Source organism: Haliaeetus albicilla, chromosome 10 (assembly GCF_947461875.1).
Source record: "Haliaeetus albicilla chromosome 10, bHalAlb1.1, whole genome shotgun sequence".
NCBI lineage: Eukaryota > Metazoa > Chordata > Aves > Accipitriformes > Accipitridae > Haliaeetus > Haliaeetus albicilla.
In genome coordinates this window covers 13,346,715-13,354,349 of record NC_091492.1, presented here as the reverse complement: position 1 = coordinate 13,354,349, position 7,635 = coordinate 13,346,715, and the positions used below count along the sequence as shown (strand labels likewise).

Below are 7,635 nucleotides of genomic sequence, written 5' to 3'. Positions count from 1 at the left end.
CATCCAAAAAAAGATGCACCAAATCTGAGAAACTACAGCAAGTATGGGGAGGAGAGAGGAACAAGGCCTTGCACAAAAAAAGCTGAGAAGGAAAACCCATTTAAAAAAGGGCAATTTTAACATTAGATGAAGCCAGTTGTACCCACAATAGTAGTTATGCTGTAGCTTGAATTGTCCAGCAGAAAAAGGTACAAAAATTGTCTAGAAGGCTTAAGAATTAAAGCATAGCATCATGGAAATTCAGTTATTCAGTGGCTGAAAGTTGCACGTTACCCATGGATTGGTGGAGTGCGCATACGGCAGGGTGGAGCTGGTACCAAATTCACTGGTGTATAGGCAAATGCCACAGGTCTCTTCATCTGCAGAGAATAAAATCTGTAATGCATCAAATTTTAATCAAAATCCAAGAAGTTAATGAAAGATTTTTATGTTTTGCGAAGTTTAGGTCTTTCACACCCTCTCTTGGGGGGAACTACTCTCAGGCACAAAATTGTAGCCTGTACAAATGTTGCCTGAGGATGGATGAGCTCCAGGCTTGGAGCTGAACTCTGCTTCACTAGGGGATCGCTGTCCTTTCAGGTAATCGCTGTGCCCTGGAGCTGGGGAAAAACAACTGTTTGGGGTGAGGGGGGCGTTTTCCAAAAGATTTTCCTGCCTTCTGGTTTCAACAGACAATAAATGAAAATGTGAAAGCCCAATTAAGGAGTCTTGTTGCACCTCCTAGAAATGCTTATAAACACAGTCTCCTTTATGGTCCCAAATTTCCGCTAGGAACCGGGCATTAAGCAGTACATATATCCTCTTGGAAACACTCAAACCAACCACCAAGTGGCCTTGTACCACAAAGGGTGGCATCACCCAGCAAGGCGGTCCATGGGGAAGAAGGTCTGAAAGAGAAACGCGGTTGTCTCACCTAAGGCTGTTTGTGGAGATTTTTGTTACCTGGCAGCTGATCGGCAGTGTTCCTAATGCAGATGGTGGGTGTCTTGACAAGAGTCTTCCCACCTAACATCAGAAGGCTGCTCTCAGCTCTAAGATAATGTTTCTTGTTGAAACTTTTATAAGGACTATAACCCCTCTGTCTATTGTAATTTGGGAATTGAATATTTCCCCTATCTGTTTAACATCTGTATTGTAACAGTATATTATAAAAATCTCACCTTGTGTATTGTAAGCATGATCCCAGTGAAATTATTCTTAAGTATTGTGTTTTTCATTTCTGGCTATCACTGCTTGGCATGATCCACCACAGTGGAAGTATGTTTCCGTGGGGAAGCCCAGGGAGGGGGAGGAGGGAAGGTAAAGCTGTGGCATAATGTCATATTAAAAATGCCACCCAGCTGAGTGTTATAGGGGCTGTGAGAAGTTCTGCAGCTCCTCACCTGTTGGTGTTGCTCAGGGTATTGTTTGGGGGCTTTTTGTTGTGGGTTTTTTTTTTTTAACCAAAAGGGTCTCAGTGAACAGGGAAATCGCAGGAAAAGAGGAAGAAGAAAATTTAAATGATCCCAGAGTGAACTGTTTTGCTGTTAATACAGAAATACAGAGCAAGACACATTTAATGGGCTCTATTTTTTATTATACTATGCTGAATAATTAAGTTTGAGGCTAAGTGTCACATAGATTTATCTTTTAATTAAAAAAGCATGGTTCACGCATATTTGAGTGGTAGTCCAAATAAATGCAATATAGAAATTTATGTTTGTTTATCTAGGTGTTAATTACCTAGAGATTGTTCTGGATTACTTCTTTTTATAAAGTGTCATAGGCTCATGTCACAAGTAATAAAGCTTAACAGTGGAACCTTATCAATTTGCTAACTATAACGCTAGTGTGACCTGGAGGAAAGGGAAAAAAAACCCCCAACTTTGTAAAACGTTCTCTGCGTGCACCCCATTCAACACATAAAAACCACACGGTGAACAAAGCAATCATTTTTAAAATGTTCTCGTAAGTAAAAGTACAAATATATCTTTGGTGTTTTACAGCCTTTCATACATGTAATTATTTATATAACACACTGTTATTTATGCCCGTGTACTATATGTTGTGCAAAGACAGACATGGTAAGCAACAAAATGTAGTTTACCTGGTGGGCAGGCTATTCATTTAACGTATGAAGTAACACTTACAAAGACTGAACACTATATTTAAAGTGAGATGTAGTAGATGTAATTTTCTTAATATTTTAAAGGTTTTACAGCATTGCTAGCAACCAAGAGGACGGGAAAAGCAAACTGAAGGCTAAAGATAAAAGACCATGCATTTCAGTGGTGCAAACAGAGGGAAAAATTGTGTACAGACGCAAATTGTTCATCAAATTCTCTGTCAGTCTGGTTTTTTTCTTTGTTTATGACCAGAATTTATGTTACTGCTCCACCGAGCCATGTGGAAGGATGCTGAGCACAGGCGGAGAAGGCAAACTTCACAGCACATGCAAGCTGAGGAGCTCTCTACCGCTAGTGTAAATCAAATGCCACCCTCCGTATCACCCCAGGGGAGGATCTGCCCCCAGGATTTGAAAGACTGAGACATCTTTTTGGTTTTTTTCTCCTAGGTGCAAACACCCTTCTCTTTGGGGTTAATTATTTACGCTTTTCTTAGAGTTCTGATGATTTAAAATAATACCAGGTTTCTATAGCGCTGCATTGTGCAGCAGATGTATCTGAGAACCTTCAGTTAGTGATATCGCAAAGAAATCAATGAAAATTACTCTCCATGCTCAAGTCATTAATTCTTACTTGATATACAGATTCTCAGAATGTGAACAAGGCTGGAAACAAGGCTTTCTTCTATTTATTACACATCAATTACCTGTATAGACATAGACACTGCAAGCTTTGTCTCATGTGCAGACAGTAGTAGTAGGTAAGTTACATCTCAATAGATGAGGTTGAAGGTAAATTTGGTCTTTAAAAAAAGCTGCCGAATATGGGATCCTTAGTGATAACTGAAATATTTTAAATTTTAAAGGACTGAAATTGATGCATATGTTTATATATATGTAATAACTGTATGTGTATACACAAACATATACATCCTGCAGTTTTTCTTTTATTAGGAACCTGATTTAACCCCTTAACTCCATATTTAGTGTCCTGATGTGTCTGATTTTCAACACCATAGGGAAGCCAATAATGGATATTCAGCATTTCTGAGCATCAGCTAGTTACTGAGGAACATAAATATGGACCAAGGTGTTGAAAATCTGAGCCACGGGATGTGATGAATCACTGTAGCTCCTGAAATTCCAGCTGCATAAAGTTGAAATAATTTGATGGTGAATCGAGCCTATTATTAATGAAGCTAGAGAAAAAAAAAAACAACGTGTCCTTAAGTTGTGTGAGATGCTGCAACACAGAATATGTGATTTCTCTTTAGGTTGTGCTACTGTGCTTCCTTATTATTTTTTAGATTTTATTCTTGGGGGATTGTTTTCTCAATTGTTTTCTGTTTGAAAGAAGTTGATGCATGAATGAGTGAAACACGAGGAGTAATAAAGAAAAATGGCACTATTAATCCCAACAGAGAAAATCTTTCTTTTGTTAAAAATCTCTCACACAGTGTCTGTGACTGTGGTATATCTGTCTTCACTAGAGAATTACCGATCCCGATTTGTGCTAGTCCTTACCGCGCTGCCGGTGGAAGCCAACACCCAGCGCAATGGGAACAGCATTCGGTAAGGGCCTGCTCCCGGGGAAGACAACTGGCTATTTTCTACAAAGAGGTCTGCTGTGAAAAATGTAGATATCTCCAAAGCTACTTATGCTCAGTCAGTACTTGCATTGCTTTTGCCAAAGCAATGTGTACTTTCCCCATGGAGCAATGTATTCGTGTCTATGTGCCAACTGTCATTTGTGTATCTCCTCTCAAACCTTACTGGTGGAACTGGCATCATCAAACCCAGCTCGCCTATGCTCTGAGGAAAAGGTTCATTTTCAATTAGCTTTAAGAAACTGGAAGGGTTGTTCATTTTTTCCAAAGCCATTGATCCATCCCATGCTTCCACTGAGCTAAAGCCTCCAAACGCTATTGATTTATGGGAGAAACACCTTGTCCTTAGTATTGTAAATGTTGATCCTTTAACACCTATACCTTACCTCTCCTTCCATGGGTGTTAATGGCAAAACAATTCTCTTCCTTCAGAAGGAGCAGAACCACTATCTGAGTGTCCTGTCAGGGCTCAGTGGTAGTTGCTTTAGTGGAAACGCCATCACCTTCCCGGGGCCTCATGGTTGCATTCATTTTCAGTTCACTGCAGGGAGTTCAGTAATCTCCACCTGAGCAAAAGACAGTTGTGCAGCCGCATGCATTTGCAATTAAATCATAAGTGCTTAAACTAATGCAAAAAAGTGCCTGATCCTGTCAGTATTTCTGTTTGACAGAAGTGGGAGAGGAAATTGGAGAGGCTGCCCCATGCTTTGGGCTGCTTTTGGAAAGGATGACACCCAAAGGTGTGACTTGCCCAGGTGAAACTGCTAAACTCCTACTGCTTAGGTAGGGGCTGAGAGATGCCGATCTACTGTCCGTTACTGGCCAGTCCCACTCCAGCACTGTAACACAGCACTTGGCATCCAAGATGTGACAGTAACTGCCCAAACACAGCCAGGGTAAGGAAATGTAATATTGTTCACGTATCCCAAATTGGAGAACAGCATCTCTACAGAAAACCAAGCCCTCATTTCTTCCAGTTAAGACCATAGCTAACATCAAAAGCACTAAGGCTGGGGGGCAGTGATTCTCACTCCAGTGAGAATGGAAAAGTGAGCTAACGTAGGACAGTGTTTGGCTCAGAGATGAAAATTAGACCTCATTAAGTCTTTATTTTCAGCTCACACTGAAAATACTGTTTTCCTCAAATACTTCAGAAACTTTTATTTCAAAGAAGTACTGCACTAAATGAGGGATAACAGAGCAAATGCCATGCACAGGTGAATGCTTTAGTCCTGTAAGCTGACCATCTCTGCACCCCCCAGCACTGTCTGAGACCAGGTAGGTGTCAGCCAGCCTTTGTCTGCAGCCGAGAGGGGACACAGTTTCCATTTTGTCAGACAATGATGCAGAATACCGGACATATTGGTCTAACTACTGATTTTTCCTATTTGGTCAAATAATTCCTTCTAAATCACACAGGTGGAAATGATATGAAAACCTGGTGAATCACTCAAGTACCACTCAATACCAGGCACCACTTTCAGACGAAGCTTCAGGTCAAAGGAGAGATGTGTTTTCCTAAGGAGGTGGCAAACTGCGAGGCTTGGAGAGGGGCATTTAGGACAGGGCTTCTGCAGGTGAGCTGGGGTTTGAAGCTGGCCCAATTGGGACTGCTTGTGGGTCCCTTGTCCCCTGGCCCGGGTGAGGAGTACTGCTGAACCACGGCACGATGACCGAGGGAAGGTGCTGAGCAGCCCCCTCCTCCCTCGTGCCCCAGAGAGGGCTTGAGCCTCCAACAACAAATCCAGACCCATGCTTGTAGGGCTGGTGCCACTACCGAGTTGTGTCCCAGGAGGGGGGCAGAAAGACAAGAGCAGAAAAAGGGAGAAAGAAGAGCAAAGGACCCATCAAGATCATCTTTCCCTTCCTTTCTGTAGTGATGTAATCCCTAATTTTCACAAAAGAGGAAAAATAGTCACAGTACCTGTCTAAGTATTTGAATTTACCACCATGTTTCCTCTGTGCATTAAAAAAAAGCAAAAAACCCAACCCATAGTAAATTCAAATACTGAATTGTAATGTTTGCTTGGTTGCTATTTCTTAGTAGCATCCAACGTGTTAATCACTAGTATATAATTAGATGTCATTTTGGAGCAATTCAAAATCAAACAAAATCTCAACATGCTCTGAACATGTTGTGAAAGTTTACATTACAATTAATTTATGATTACCCAAATGTGCATCCAGTGATCTTAAGTCTTCCTTCATCCATTACAAAGAAAAAAGACAGCTTCTGTTTCCACACACCTTAATGCCAGAAGGCCCCCAGAGAAAAGGCTCTCCTTTAAATAAATGTATTATTTAAATTCTGTTTAAATAGCTAATCATGAGATGAAGAAATGAGATGGATTTGATAAACTAGCCCCTGTGTATCCTTGGACATGTCTCGTTTCTTTTCCTTGTTTTTTTTGGTTTCTGTAAGTGTTTGGTTTTTCTTTGCTGTCACTTCACCAGATAGATAGAAAATTAAGGGAAAACAGTATTATTTCATTTCACACCAATTCACTAGAGCCATAAGTTAATTTCAGCACATTTTCCTGAAGGTGAAAAGAAGTGCACATCCTTTTGTCCCAACAGCGAGCCAGTGCCACGAACTGCTGAGCGTTCCCAGCCCTGTCAAAATCAAAGGAACAAGGATGGCGAGCGAGTCATGGGAAATACTGGATGCATTAGTGGATACAGCCAATATGCTGAATTATGGTCGTGTAATAAACATACAAGCTGTTGTATTAGGACACAGCTACAGTAATCACAGTAAGTAAAGTTTTAAAAGCACTCATGCTTTTATCCTTTGTTGAAAACAATGATAATGTACATAAAAAGGTTAACAAATGGCTACACTTTACTCCTCTGCATCTAGGACAGAGAAAACCTTGCTACTCCTGTTATAACAAGCTGCCAGCTGATGTCTAGTCTTGCTCTTTATCTATGTATCCTGTGCATGCAAACACAGAACAGGGAGGAAGATTATTTTGGGTGTAAAGTAAGAAAGTTGTTTTATGCTTTAATTGCCCATAATGAGCATGGCAAATGCTGAAAGATGCAAGGAAAAGTCTTGTCCAATAATATAGTTCTTTATTACCTTAGGATCCCATCTTGCTAACTGTTTCGAGGATGTTGTTAGCAGAGGAAGGCATATTTTTATTTAACATCTTTATTAATGAGCTAAAGAAAGAAAGAAGTAAACACACTAATTACATTTGCAAATGACAGTACATTAGTAGCTATCGCAAACATCACCAAGGACAGAAATAACAGGGGAAAAATAAATGGGTAAGAATAAAGAATTTAACCTGAAGAAACACAAATTCAGGTCTGAAAGCAAAAATATTCCATGTTTGGACAAGCAAGAGTAGAAAGAAACACAGAAGCAGTAAAGGTGAGGGGGACAAGGGGCAGGCAGGGGTGAGCAGCTGGGCTCCCCAGGGCTGCAGCGGGGGGCCCTGGCAGAGGGGCTGGGTAGGATGCAGGGGCGTTTGGGGGCATCAGCAGGCACCTCCGTAGCCCCCCAAGCAGAGAGCATGGGAAATGACATTGTCCCCTTTTTTTTAAAGAGGAAAACCTGAATGCCCCACCTGGAACTCAGAAGCAGGCAAAGAGCAGCAGTGGAGGTGTGGGCTTCCCCGGGGCGCTAGGCTGCAGAGGCAGGCAGCCCTGCCTGCAGGCAGGGGCTGGGCAACAGCCTGGCCCCAGGTGTTTGCACTGGTCCAGGCCCAGGCTATAAAGGGGTGAGGCTCAGCAAAGCCCTGCTGCTGGGAGAGGGCTGGGCAGGCTTCTGGGCTGAAGGAAAGAAACAAAGGGGCTGCTTCCAGGTGCGTCCCTTCGTTGCAGGGGGGGCACTGGTGCAGCAAAGAGTTTGCTGGCAACACTGGTGAGTGCCTCAACGCTGAAAATGAAGAGGGAAGAGAGCTATTTGGGGATGGC

General features: G+C 41.9%; 1 protein-coding gene across 12 annotated transcripts in view; it reads left to right on the top strand.

Annotated features, from left to right (window-relative positions):
• ZNF536 (zinc finger protein 536) overlaps positions 1-1,174 on the top strand; it is a 357,464-nt gene extending 356,290 nt beyond the window's left edge. For all 12 annotated transcript variants that reach the window (XM_069793537.1, XM_069793532.1, XM_069793540.1 and 9 more), the window contains one exon: positions 1-1,174. This exon is cut by the window's left edge and continues 3,651 nt beyond it. The gene's annotated coding sequence lies outside the window, so the exon portion shown is untranslated.
• Positions 1,175-7,635: the final 6,461 nt, after the last annotated feature.